Below are 14,150 nucleotides of genomic sequence, written 5' to 3'. Positions count from 1 at the left end.
CTAACTTTTCACCTGTCCATTGCAAGTAGGCTGAAGCACATTTCTGGACCACTTCTGAATTTCATGGCATCTCCCAACTACCAGTTGTTTTGTATCTCCCAACAGACTCTCTCTCCCCCCCCCGCTCCCCCACCCCCATACCTCCTGGATCTTCGTTCCAACATATTCCTCCATTAGTGATCCTCCACAATGCCATCCTCTAAACAGATCTCAGCTTCACTTGTCAGCACACCTATCTCCAAATCTGGATAGAAATTAGGGCTCCATGCAGATTCCCCACATCAACTTTAATCCTACCACTGGATACTATACCATTGTTTCTGTATTATTATTGTTTACATCCAGAATACATTTCCTTACAATTGCAATATAACCAAGCCTTCTCAACTGAGATTTCAGGTGTTTCCATTTTCCTTTTAGCCATTTTTAACTTCCATCTTTACCTCTCTGTCATCGTATCTCCTGTTCTTCTCTCTCCTTGCAAAAACACTGCCCTCCAAAGTCACTTCCCTAACCATTCAGCACTCCTACTGCCATCTCAGGCTCAATTCCCTGAGATAACTAACTTTGCTTTGTGCCTCAGCTGCATTTTCCACAGGATTTATAGAGGTATTCTTCACTGTCTGTTATGAGCAGTAACCCCAACTTCTTCATTGCACTCCTCACTCCTCACCTGGTGGGAGCTGATCTTGCCCTAAACTCCTGCTTTTCAATTCCCCCTTCCCACTGCTGACCCTGCAGTCTCTGCTAGTGGTGCAATAGCCACCTCTCAGCATCTCCTTCCAGAATGTCTTTTCATGTGTAAACAAGACATTTTTCATCTAGGATCTTACAGTGAAAGACTGGAGGGAAGGCAGGAGAATTGAATTAATAAACATATCAGCCATGATCAAATGGTAGAACAGACTCAATGGATTGAATGGCCTAATTCAAATAAGACTAGAAGATGAAGGAGTCATGTTAGGGTTTGAATAGAAAACTAGCCAAGGCGATCTGAAAATGTCCTGCTAACTGACACCTCCCCTCCTCGTTGTACCTGCCATCTCCTACCTCTCCCAGACTGTTGTGCTATGACCATCACCACCACATCTTTTTAGCCTTGGTGAGTTCAAGTATCCCAGCTTACCAAGCCCTGGATTCACTGTCTCACACACTTTAATTGCATCCTCTACATTAAATTCACCAACCCAAAATCACTTCCATCCCCTTGCTCTGTTCCATGTCTTGTTACTTTCATTATCCAAAGATATTGACATCTCTGATCACTTCCATTTTCCAAGTATTTACTGTGCAACATAAGACTTCAATAAACAGCTATTATAGCAGTAATTAACCTCCCAAAAGTCTACCATATGAAAACAGATGGGTGTATTATGAAACCATGGAAGTCCTGATGCCCACTGAACAAGCATCAACAATTTATCCGCATGCCTATTATCAGTGCTTTATTTTAGAAAATAAGTAGCATTTGCTCTAAGAAAGAATGGTAAACAAACCCTCAGGTGAAGTCAGGTTGGTGAAATGGCCATCAGACACCATGACTGGCAGTCTCACAGTCACTAGCCAAGTGAGTTTAGGCTGGCGATTGACATAGTTTTGAAGTTGTTCACCAAAGCTAAGTAAGTATGTGAGATAGTTGAGGATGAAGGAGCCAAAGCAGGGAGATGAGCCACCATCATCTTGAGGAAAGACGAGGAGTTCACCAGAAACAATAGACAGCTGCCACTAAAGACTGTCACAAATATCTGGAATGTGGGAGTGCACGGCCTCTACTCTTCCATCCTACAGAATGGCTTCAGAATCAGTGAAGCATTCTTAATTGCCATAGTTAAATACACTATCTAAAGAATTTATCACATCAAAACTGCGGCATCCTAACTAAAAAAATTGTGATAAAATCGGTTACTGCCTATATTAGACGGCTGCAACCATGAACCCCTAAAATCAACACTTGTATCACTCTCCACCCCAACATCCCTGCTGTATCCACTCAATGATAAAGCTCCATCTCAATTCACTTACAACTGCATTTTCAAAATCTTATCCATACAGCTTTCCATTAATCACATAATTCAATAACAGTTCACTCAATCACACATCAGCTCAACCCTACCTTTGATGCTCTAGACAATTTTCCGAAATGACTACTGCTGGTGGTAGGTGCCACCTCCACCACTGTCATATTGGGAAGGTTGTTTGAGGGAATTTGCTGTCTCTAATCCTTTTTTACCTTGCTTTAACTAATGATTAGTGGTAGAAGATACACCGCCATAAAGCACCTACAGAGGGGCATTTTTGAGTATAATGCAGCTTGTTGTATAATAACAATAAACAAAGTGGCATTATTAGGAGTTTGAGAGCTGGAACAGATGTCTCTACTGCCTCCAAAAACTAGAATCAAACTGCTCAAACGCACAAAAGAGAGAGAGACATCAAGAGAACAGGGAATTATCAAAGCTGAACGTTAACTCTTTATAAAACACCCTAGCCTCCATGAAACTTATGCTCTCCTCCTCGCTCCTCCCTGGAGTGATTTCCTCAAGTCCAAAGAGTGCAGAGTTGTATGGATATTGGAAACAACTGTTTGAACTATTCATGGCCAGATCTGGCTTGACCAAACAGCATATACTGTCCTGTTGTCATTTGCCAAAACTGCTCACTACGCCAGGATCATCTTAAGATGCAAATATAACCTCTAGTTTCTTGTGTGCTGGAAAAGCATTTCCTTAACCAACCACTTCCAGGCCCCTCCACCTACAAGTGTAAGGAGATCATGAATATCAATGTTACGAAGATCAAGGCCATTCAATTAGGTGACTCTGCCACTTCCCTGTGACAATGGGAAAGTCTCCCTCCTCAGCCTTTGACTGGTCTGCAAACTTTGAACCTATTAACCACACTTCAATACCTCTCTATGGGTGGAACTGCATTTGAATGCAGTCATTTTCATCGAACAAGTCATTGCCAGACAACTATCTACAATGGTTTCTCCCCTCCTCCTGCATCATTAATACTTATACCTTCAAATGATCTAATTCTAGTTCCCTTCCATTTCTTACCCATAGTTATTTTAATCAACCTGTTCAGACGCATTCTAGCCTATTTCTGGCGTTGGTTAGTTCATTTGCAATGTAGAGTAACACCAACAGCATGGGTTCAATTCCTGCACCAGCTGAACTTACCATGAAGGGTTCTTCCTAACCTCTCCCTTTGCCTGTGGCATGGTGACCCTCAAGTTAAACCACCAGTTAACTCTTTCTAATGAGAGAGTAGCCCAATAATTTGCTAAGACTATTGTGACTTTACTTTTATGACACATCTGGGGCAGTTGAGATTTGAACCCAGGCTTCTTTACTTATTACTGGACCACAAAAGCTCATTTCTCATCTCTTTGATGACATCATCCATAAATGAATGTGCACCAACACCAAGCATTACCTTACCAGCATTCTTCTTAACCTCTCTAAAACTGTCATAACAATTTCCCATCTTCTGCTACTAAATAAGAAATTCCCTTCAACTAAATATTGAGGCGGCCAAGTTATTTTCTCTTGCACAAATTTCATCCCATGCTCTGGATCTCTGAGAGGGGGAACCATGGTGTCATATTTGACCCCCAAATAAGCATCTCACCATATTTCTCTTGCATGTGGCAGAATCAGCACTACCTCAGCTGAAAAATGTCACACCTGCTTTTCTTACATCACAACTTGACTATCCTAATGTTCTCTGAACCAACCCCTCACATTGTACCTCCTCAAACTTGGAATCATCCAAAAAAATTTTGCTGCTTGCGGCCTAACTCTCACCAAGTCCTATTCACCCCCATCACATCTGCGCTCGATGATCTATGGTGGTTACTGATTAAGGAACAACTCAAATTTTAAAACACTCACCCTTGTTTTTAAACACTTTCACAGTCGCACCTATCAGTTTCTTTGCATTTCACTCCAGCTCAATACATCAGTGCTCCTTGAGGGACCAAATGGACTATACCTGCTCCTATTTTTAGTGTCCTTTTGAAAATTAAAAAAAAAGGTTAGAGCAGAAAACTAAAAGCTCTGAGAAAAATTCAAGAATCAAGTGATATTATTGATGTGCTTGATGAAGCTTCAATCATGTACATATTTTATTCACCTTGGACAAAAGACAGTAATGTCATGATGAGTGTCAGCATTATGTCACTGCACAAGGCTCCAGAATAAATGCTAAACTTTCGAAAAATTCTCAAGATACAACATGGCCAGTTCAAACTTTTAGTGAATACATGCCCACCAATAACCTGTATTAGAATAAATGAACAAAGTAATATTACCAAAATGCTTGGAAGATCCCGCCGCCCATACTGTTGCAGCTGACAATCTATAGCTGAAAGTGAAAGCAATCACTAGCTGAAGACTGTGAAATGAATCATCTCTACAACAGAGCAAGGCTCAGATGGAGAATACATCAAATACCAGGCAAATTGCTGCATTTTTGATTCAATGCTCCAAATAAAGAAAAAGATCCACACCTTGATGCTACAAAACATCTGAGATTCATGTAGCTTAATTAATAATTCCATAAGGCAGAAGAATCAATCAGTACTGCAGCAAGTGAGGCCTCAATCTTCAGTGTTATTCAGTTAACTAAAAGGCAGCTGACAAAATGCATATCTTAATATCTGCTTTAACTTATGTAGCAGCACTTGTTTTGGTTTCAGTCAGCTTTTCTGGTCTATTTCTTTTGCAGTCTTTAAAATTATGATGGGTTTTTTTCCGCTCTGAACCCAACCATTCAGCTATAAAAGAATGTTGAGACTTTTAAAATTATTATTATTAATAATAAAATAATCTTATTTTAGATATAGATAACTTCTTTCAATTGCATTTCTTAATCAATATAAAGAGTATAGGGGCATTCTTGAGAGAAATCAGGAAGGCAAAGGAGGATATGAGATAGCATTGACAGATAAGATTAAAAGGATAATTCAATGAGTTTTGACAAATACATCAAGAGGGTAATTAGAGAGAGGGTGCAGCCCTCTCTGTAAATGAAGGAGGTTGTCGTTGTGTTAAACTCCAGGAGATGAGAGACACACTAAAATTATCATTTAGCGCCAGTTTTTATTGTTGAGAAAGAAACAGACTCCAGAGAATGCAAAGAAATAAACTGTTTTAAAAACAGCTCACATTACAGAAGGTGGTGGTTCGAGAGGCCTTAGACGACACTAAGGTGCATAAATCTCCAGGACCTGATCTAATGCATTCCAGAATGCTGTGCGAAGTAAGGGACAAAATTATGAAATATCTTGCAGAAATATTTGCATCATCTATAACTATATAACAGGTAGACGAGAGTAAACCGGTTGATGTGGTGTATATTGATTTCAGCAAGGTGTTCGATAAGGTTCCCCACAATAGGCTATTGTACAAAATGCGGAGGAATGGAATTGTGGGAGATATAGCAGCTTGTATCAGAAATTGGCTTGCTGAAAGAAGACAGAGGGTGGTAGTGGATGGGAAATGTTCATCCTGGAGACCAGTTACTAGTGGTGTTGGGTCCACTGCTGTTTGTCATTTTTATAAATGGCCTGGATGAGGGCGTAGCAGGATGGGTTAGTAAATTTGAGACGACACTAAGGTCGGTGGAGTTGTGGATAGTGACGAAGGATGCTGTAGATTGCAGAGAGACATAGATAAGCTGCAGAGCTGGGCTGAGAGATGGCAAATGGAGTTTAATGCAGACAAGTGTGAGGTGATGCACTTTGGTAGGAGTAACCAGAAGGCAAAGTACAGGGCTCATGGTAAGATTCTTAGTAGTGTAGATGAGCAGAGAGATCTCTGTGTCCATGTACACAGATCCTTGAAAGTTGCCACCCAGGTTGACAGGGCTGTTAAGAAGGCATACAGTGTTTTAGCTTTTATTAATAGAGGGATCGAGTTCCGGAACCAAGAGGTTATGGTGAAGCTGTACAAAAAACTCTGGTGCGGCCGCACTTGGAGTATTGTGTACAGTTCTGGTCACTGCATTATAAAAAGGATGTGGAAGCTGTGGAAAGGGTGCAGAGGAGATTTACTAGGATGTTGCCTGGTATGGAGGGAAGGTCTTACGAGGAAAGGCTGAGGGACTTGAGGCTGTTTTCCTTAGAGAGAAGGTGGTTGAGAGGTGACTTAATTGAAACATAAACTAATCAGAGGGTTAGATAGGGTGGATAGGGAGAGCCATTTTCCTAGGATGGTGACGGCGAGCACGAGGGGGGATAGCTTTAAGTGGAGGGGTGAAAGATATAGGGCAGATGTCAGAGGTAGTTTCTTTACTCAGAGAGTAGTAAGGGAATGGAACGCTTTGCCTGCAACGGTAGTAGATTCGCCAACTTTAGGTACATTTAAGTCGTCATTGGACAAGCATATGGACGTACATGGAATAGTGTAGGTTACATGCGCTTGAGATCGGTATGACAGGTCGGCACAACATCGAAGGCCGAAGGGCCTGTACTGTGCTGTAATGTTCTATGTTCTGTTCTATGTTCTACGAGTGACGTGCCTGATGACTGGAGGGTGGCTAACGTTGTACATTTGTGACTGGTTGTAAGGAGGAGCTGGAGAACTATGGATTTGTGATACTGACTTCAGTTGTGGGTAAATCATTGGAGGTGATTATAAAAAACAGGATTTGTGGACATTTAGAGAGGCAAAAATTGATTAGGGATAGTCAGCATGGTTTTATACATGGAAAAATGTGCCTCACTAGCTTGATTAAGTTTTTTTTCCTGAGGAAATTACCAAAAAGGTTGAGGATGGTATAGCAGTAGATGTTGTTTTATTTGGACTTTAGTGAAGCCTTTGACAAGGTTCCACATGGTAGGCGAATTTGTAAAGTTGGACACATGGCATTCAGAGCAAGCTTGCCAATTGGATATATAATTGCCTTAATAGTCGGAGACAGAGGGTAATGGTGCAGGGTTGCTTTTCAGACTGCAGGCCTGCAACCAGTGGTGTTCCACAGGGATCGAATCTGGGTCTTCTTTTGTCATTCGTATTAATGATTTGGTTGAGAATGTAGAAGGCATGGTCAGTAAGTTTGCGGATGACACCAACATTGGTGGTACATGAGACAGTGAAGGTGGTTTAAGGTTACAAAGGGATCTTGATCAAATGGGTCAATGGGCTGAAAATTGTTAGATGGAGTTCAATTTTGAAAAATCTGGTACAACAAACAAGGGTAGGGCTTATACAATTAATGGTAAGGCCTTGGGTAGTGTTGCAGAACAGAGGGACCTAGTTGTGCAGGTACGTAATTCTTTGAAGGTTGCATCACATATAGATAGGATGGTTAAAAAAGGTGTTTAGTATGTTTGCTTTCATTGCTCAGACCTTTGAGTATAGGAGTTGGGAAGTCATGTTGAAGTTATACAGGACATGGGTGAGGCCTCCTCTGGAGTACTGCGTCCAGTTCTTGTTGCCCAGTTATACGAAGGATATTATCAAGCTGGAGAGGGTTCAGAAGAGATTTACCAGGAAGTAGCTGGGTTTGGAAGGTTTCATTTGTAAAAAGAAAGGCTAGGACATTTTTCTCTGAAATGTAGAAGGTTGAGGAGTGACTTGATACAGGTTTATCCATACCTCTCATTATTTTGTAGAGTTAGTATGGTTGTTTTTTCCCCCAAGAATGGGGGATTTCAAGACTTGAGTGCACATTTTTAAGTGAGAGGAGAGAAATTTTAAAAAAAGGCTTTTTTTTGTTTAATAAACAAACATCAGGTGATTTGCTTGTGGAATGGCCTTCCTGGGGAAGTGGTGGATGTAGGTACAATTACATGAATAGGATACATGAATAGGAAAAGGTTTGCAGAGATATGGGCCAGCATCAGGCAAATGAGACTAGTTTAGTTTGGGATGATACTCAGCAAAGACTCGTTGGACCGCAAGGTTTTGTTTCCATGCTGTATGACATTGTCTGAGTTATGGAGTCATACTTTTGCTCAGACACTCCTGGGTGAAGGTAAATCTAGTTTTTAAATAGAACAGACAAACTCTGAAATGACAGCAAATCGGTTTTTTTCACTCCAACTAACTGTCCATTGCTTGACAACTAATAGTATAACAACTGTTCCAGAGGTCTGCTTACAATAAAAAGGGAAAACTAGTACTCAAGTCTCAGATAGCAGAAACTGCAGATGCTGGAGAATCTGAGATAACAAGGTGTAGAGCTGGGTGAACACAGCAGGCCAAGCAGCAGAGGAGCAGGAAAGCTGACGTTTCAGGCCTAGACCCTCCTTCAGAAATGGGGGAGGGGAAGGGGATTTTGAAATAAATAGGGAGGGAGGGGGAGGTGGATAGAAGATGGATCGAGGAGAAGACAGGTGGACAGGAGACAGGCAGGTCAAAGAGACGGGGATGGAGCCAGTAAAGGTGAGTGTAAGTGGGGAGTTAGGGAGGGAAAACATCAGTCCACGGAGGACAGACAGGGCAAGGAGGCGGGATGAGGTGAGTAGGTAGGAGATGGGGGTGGGGCTGGAGGTGGACCTCAGTTTTCATCTCTGGCATCCACCTGGAAAGCAAAATCCATTTCAAGCCCACCGGCTCCCACATCTACCGAGAATACACCTCCTCCCACCCAACTTCCAGTAAAAATGCCAACCCCTATTCCCAATTCCTTCACCTCCACTGCATCTGCTTCCCAGGATGAGGCATTCCACTCCCCTACATCTCAGATCTCCTCGTTTTTCAAGGACCGCAACTTTCCCCACTCAGTGGTTGAGAATGCCCTTGACCGTGTCTCCCGCATTTCCCGCAACTCATCCCTCACACTCCCTCCCCACAATAGCAACCAAAACAGAATCCCTCTCATCCTTATGTAACACCCCACCAACCTCCAGATCCAATGCATCATCCTCCAACACTTCCGCCATCTGCAATCCAACCCCACCAGACATTTTTCCCTCCCCACCCACAGCTGCCTTCCAAAGGGACCACTCTCTCCAGGACTCCCTTGTCCGCTCCAAACTCCCATCCAGCCCCACCACACTTGGCACTTTTCCCTGCAACCGCAGGAAGTGTTATACCTGCCTGAACACCTGCCCCCTCAACCACATACCAGGCTCCAAGAAGACTTTCTATATCAAGCAGATGTTCACCTGCACATCTGCCAATGTGGTATTCCATATCCACTGTTCCGGTTGTGGCCTCCTCTACATCGGAGAAACCAAACGAAGGCTTGGGGACCACTTTGCAGAACACCTCCGCTCGGTTTGCACTAAACAACTGCAGCTCCCAGATGCAAACCATTTCAACTCCTGCTCCCATTCCTTAGACGACATGTCCATCCTGGGCCTCCTGCAGTACCACAACGATGCCAACCAAAGGTTGCAGGAACAGCAACTCATTCCGCTTGAGAACCCTGCAGCGCAATGTTATCAATGTGGACTTCATAAGCTGCAAAAATCTCCCCTCCCCCAACCGCATCACAAAACCAGCCCAGCTTGTCCCCATCTCCCTAACTTGTCCTTCCTCCCACCTATCCCCTCTTTCCCAACTCAAGCCCCACCCCCATCTCCTACCTACTAACATCATCCCATCCCCTTGACCTGTCCGTCCTCCCTGGACTGACCTATCCCCTCCTTAACTCCCCACCGACACTCACCTTTACTGGCTCCATCCTCACCTCTTTGACCTGTCTGTCTCCTCTCCACCGATCTTCTCTTCTATCCATCTATCTGCCTCCCCCTGCCCTCCCTATTTATTTCAGAATCCCCTTCCCCTCCCCCATGTCTGGAGGTGGGTCTAGGCCAAAACATCAGCTTTCCTGCTCCTCTGATGCTGGGGCTTGGCCTGCTTTGTTCATCCAGCTCTACACCTTGTTATCTTAGTACTAAAGTCTGTTCGGTACATCAACCAGCAATGAAAACTAATTAGTTGTCAATGACTCTTCACATTGACAACACAGTCAAATATAACTGAATATTTGCTGCTTACGTCAGGCATTCATCAAATCAAAACAAACACGGGTAAACAAACAGAAAGCTACGTTTAACAAGATGTTAGATGTTTGATGGTCTCCTTATCTAAGCATTATCGCTGCAACAGAACAATTCATTCCATGCAGACACTGATCAAGTACTTTCATTTCTGATCAATTACAAGGAAAATAACATTTACTTTCAGGTGGCCACAAAGTAAAGGAATGCATAAAGGTCAACATATCTTGTACTTATTGTTTGGGCTCCATTCTACATAAACAGAATGAAAAGGTAAGCATTGGGCAGCTAAGTATCAGAGCATTCCCTGCCTCAGAAAAAGGGCCAAGAAGCTGTTTGCCTGCTCCAACTGTCATGTTGAGGTTTGAACATGACAAGCCTCAAATGGGGGTGTGACCAAGGCAGTAAATCACTGATGAAGTATTACATAAAATGCAAAACACCAGAACTTTCAGATTTATAACTGAGAAAACATTCTCCATAAAATACAAGTTAAAGACTGATAAGAAAATTTTATTTTGAAATGAAAATCAAAGTTTAGAAGAAAAATCAACCAAAAAAGTGCAACTTTGATCCTCAAATGTTCCTAGCCCTGTGCTACCAAATTTCACAGTATTTCTTTAGTCAGATCAAAGGCTGGGATGTTCAAACCGTTTTCAATGCTCCTGGAAAGAGGTAGAAGCAGCAGCCTTGGCCAATTTTTAATTATTCATTCGCTTCTACAAAAAGAAGTGTACATGTCAAAAGAAGACTACATCAATTCCAGTCCCAATGTTCTCTGTACTCATTCAATAGCAAATGCTGGCAAGATGAGTGTAACACATGCTGAAAAAGTACTTTGCGGCTGTATTATTGCCGCAGCACAATAAGAGTTTCAGTCTTCAAAAAAAGAGAAGTGAAAAAGAATGGAACAGTGCCAGGGCGGGGGAAAGAAAAGGGAATGAATTAAGAAGAGCGAAACAACTGCTCTTCGTTCTTGAAGTTAGTTTTCTTCAAACATTTCTGCTTTCTCCATAATGATCGGCTAAAATGGAATTAAAATCATGCTAGTTCACGCGTTTCCATTAATAAAAGTGATCTTTCCGAATTAAGAAATCCATCTGGAGTTTAATCAATATTTTTATTTGTTAAACTCCTACAACTAATGGGTGGGTATTGTGAAAAATTTGAAGTGAGCTTTTAATAGGGAAAACAAAAACAAGCTGGGAGAGGCAACCCAGTAGAATGCTGTAACTAAGTGCTGCATATTCAGACTCATTTCTACTGAAGCATGTATTAACTGCTCAAGCACAGAAATATCAGAGCAGAATCTCGTAATTGTGGACAAGTACAAAACCTACATTCAAAAAAATGTTGCATCTTCACACTTCTCTGGTTTGAAGGATGCCCTGCAAATCACCAGAAATAACTCAGTTCACATGCTGAAACTAGTCAAATTCATTTTGTGTAGGATTTTTCTAGTTGTTAGATAGCTGGGGGTTTGGGAATGAGTGTAATCTTGAAATAAGAGGCAGCTCATTTAGGATTTACATAAGGTGGAATTTCTTCACTTAAGACAATTGGCTGTGGAAGTTCTGGTATTGAGTTTACCCAAGATGGAGGAAAAAAATAGCACCAGCCTATTTAGCCTCTTCCTTTCGCTCAAAACCTCCAACACTGGCAATATTGTCAAACCATTTCTGAACCCTTTCTCATTTCACAATATCCTTCCTATAGCAGTACATAGAACATAGAACACTACAGCGCAGTACAGCCCTTCGGCCCTCGACGTCACGCCTTCAGTCTGAAAAACTATCCTGCAACACCCTCTGTCTTCTACATTTGAGCCAGTTGTGTATCCAAATAGCTAGTTCTCCCTGTATTCCATGTAATCTAACCTGGCTAATCTACCATGAGCGCTACTTTCCCTGGAGCATTGGAGACTAAGGGATGAACTTATAGAGGTCTGTAAAAACAAAGGACATGGATAGGGCAAATAGGCAACGTCTTTTCCCTGGGGTAGAGAAGTCCAAAACTAGAGGATGAGAGAAAATAGATACAAAAAGAACCCAAGGGGCAACTTTTTCACGCAGAGGATGGTGCATGTATAGAATGAGCTGCCAGGGGAAGTGGAACAGTGCGCCACAATTACAACATTTAAAAGGCATCTGGATGGGCATATGAATAGGAAGGGTTTAAGAGGGATATGGGCCAAATGCTGGCGAATGGGACTGGATTTATATAGGATAACTGGTTGGCATGGATGCATTGGGCTGAAGGCTGTTTCCACGCTGTATATTTCTATGGAGATCTGTAGATTTCTATACACCAGTGACATCAAGGGATATGGTTAAAGCAGAGGAAGATGGCACGGGCATAGATGATTAGCCATGATCTCGAACAATGGGCAGGCTCAAGGGGCTGGGCAACCTACTCCTGCTCCCATGTTCCTATTTCCTGAGACTGCATTAATCCTAACATTATACAGGCTTGCTCTAATCACCCTATTGTTTCCACTTGTCCTATTTCCGTCCCCACTTCCACCTAACTCATCTGTTTTCTTCTTTTGCTGTGTAGTCTCTTCTTACCAGCATATGACTCTTTTGATGCTCTACTCAACAGTTCAACACTTCAACAGTTTCCTTGCCCTAACTATCTCTGCTGCATCATGAATACCCAACTTCGCTGCTTCTCAAGCTCTTAGGAGAAATGCCTGCAGGATCTCTCACTTTTGCTCAAGCAAAGAACCAACCATTTGTTATTACTATCCCTCGGACACCTAGCTAAACTTGTTTTCACTCTGAAGTTTTCTTTCCACACCCCTCATTTTTGTTCAAATGCAATAGGCTCCTTCATACGTGGAAGGCTTATGGCAGTGCATTCTGGTTTCACTATAAACTAAAATTTCACTTTTCTCACTGTCGGTGATCCTTTTTTGGTGCTTCTCATGTCCAGTCCTGGACTTCTGTCTTCCTACATCTACGGCGAATTGGTTGTTAATTAATATCCATTACAAGCTCACTAAATGCCCACAACCACTTTGAACACACTTTCTCATACCCCAAATTCTGCACAATTATATTCTGCGCCCTCAGTTTTTCGATCAACATATCTGTTTAGATGGTGATACCTAGTGCTGCCTATGCCTTTCTTTACTCAAGTAGAGGAACTCCACATTTGACGGCTGCTATGAGGTCTTTTAAACCTCATATGGCAGGATTGTTTGTGTCACTGCTTTACTCCCCTTGGCTTTTGTACCACAAAATCTCTGCCCGCGATTCTTGACTGACCTCCTCCCATCACAGACCTGCCTTTAACTTCAACAGACCAAGTAGGTGCTGTCACTATGGCATCCGTATTGCAACCCATGCAGCAACTGGTCACAACTCTGCTGTTGTTTCTTCTGTCTTTTTGAAGATTAGACATTGTTCTGCCACTGGACACTATTGACCCCTTGGCCAAAACAAGTAACTTCAATAAATTTTCCTAATGATTCATTTTTTGGCAAAAATTCGTTAAAAATATCAGTAAAATTTTGTGACTGTTGCTACTTCTGGATTTAGATGTTCTTTTCTACACTTCCCATCTTAGTGCAGAGCACCACTATGAGATTTGGGTCTTCACCCGGATTTCTTGACAAAACATTTTTGTTATTCACTCACAGGTGCTGGAGAAAGTGTGGCTTATATTATAGAACTAGCACTGCTGAAAGAAAATCAAAACTTTTCATTTTTCATGCAAAGAATCATACAGCATGGAAACAGACTCTTTGGTTCAATCAGTCCATGCTGAACATAATCCCAAACTAAACTAGTCCCACTTGCCTCCTTCTGGCCCATATTCCTCAAATCTTACTAATTCATTTACTTACCTAAGTGTGTCTTAAACACTAACTGTGCCCTCATCCACCACTTCCTCAGGCAAGAAATATTAAAATAAAAAAAGAAAATTACATTTCTCTGGTATGAGATGACAGTGGTGACAGGTTGGCAAGTGGATGCTGCCAGTTTACAGGGAGAAAGCATGAGTTATTGAAGACTGGCAGTTAAATGCCAAGTTTTAAATTTTACACCAGACAGGTTGACTGGTCAAGGCACTGCTCTCAGAAATGAATCTGAGAATGGTAGTCATCTATTTTATTGAATTGACACAGGTGTAATGTGAGCATATAAAGTGAAACAAGAACTGCAGAGATTTGTATATCTGAAAAACA

The 14,150-nt window shown here is 42.0% G+C and overlaps 1 protein-coding gene across 2 annotated transcripts in view; it reads right to left on the bottom strand.

Annotated features, from left to right (window-relative positions):
* The window catches only part of stxbp6 (syntaxin binding protein 6 (amisyn)), a 188,411-nt gene that overhangs the window by 26,902 nt on the left and 147,359 nt on the right, over positions 1-14,150 (bottom strand). The window lies entirely within an intron of this gene.

The sequence above is a fragment of the Stegostoma tigrinum genome, chromosome 10, assembly GCF_030684315.1.
Source record: "Stegostoma tigrinum isolate sSteTig4 chromosome 10, sSteTig4.hap1, whole genome shotgun sequence".
Classification (NCBI taxonomy): Eukaryota; Metazoa; Chordata; class Chondrichthyes; order Orectolobiformes; family Stegostomatidae; genus Stegostoma; species Stegostoma tigrinum.
This window is presented reverse-complemented; position numbering and strand designations above follow the sequence as displayed.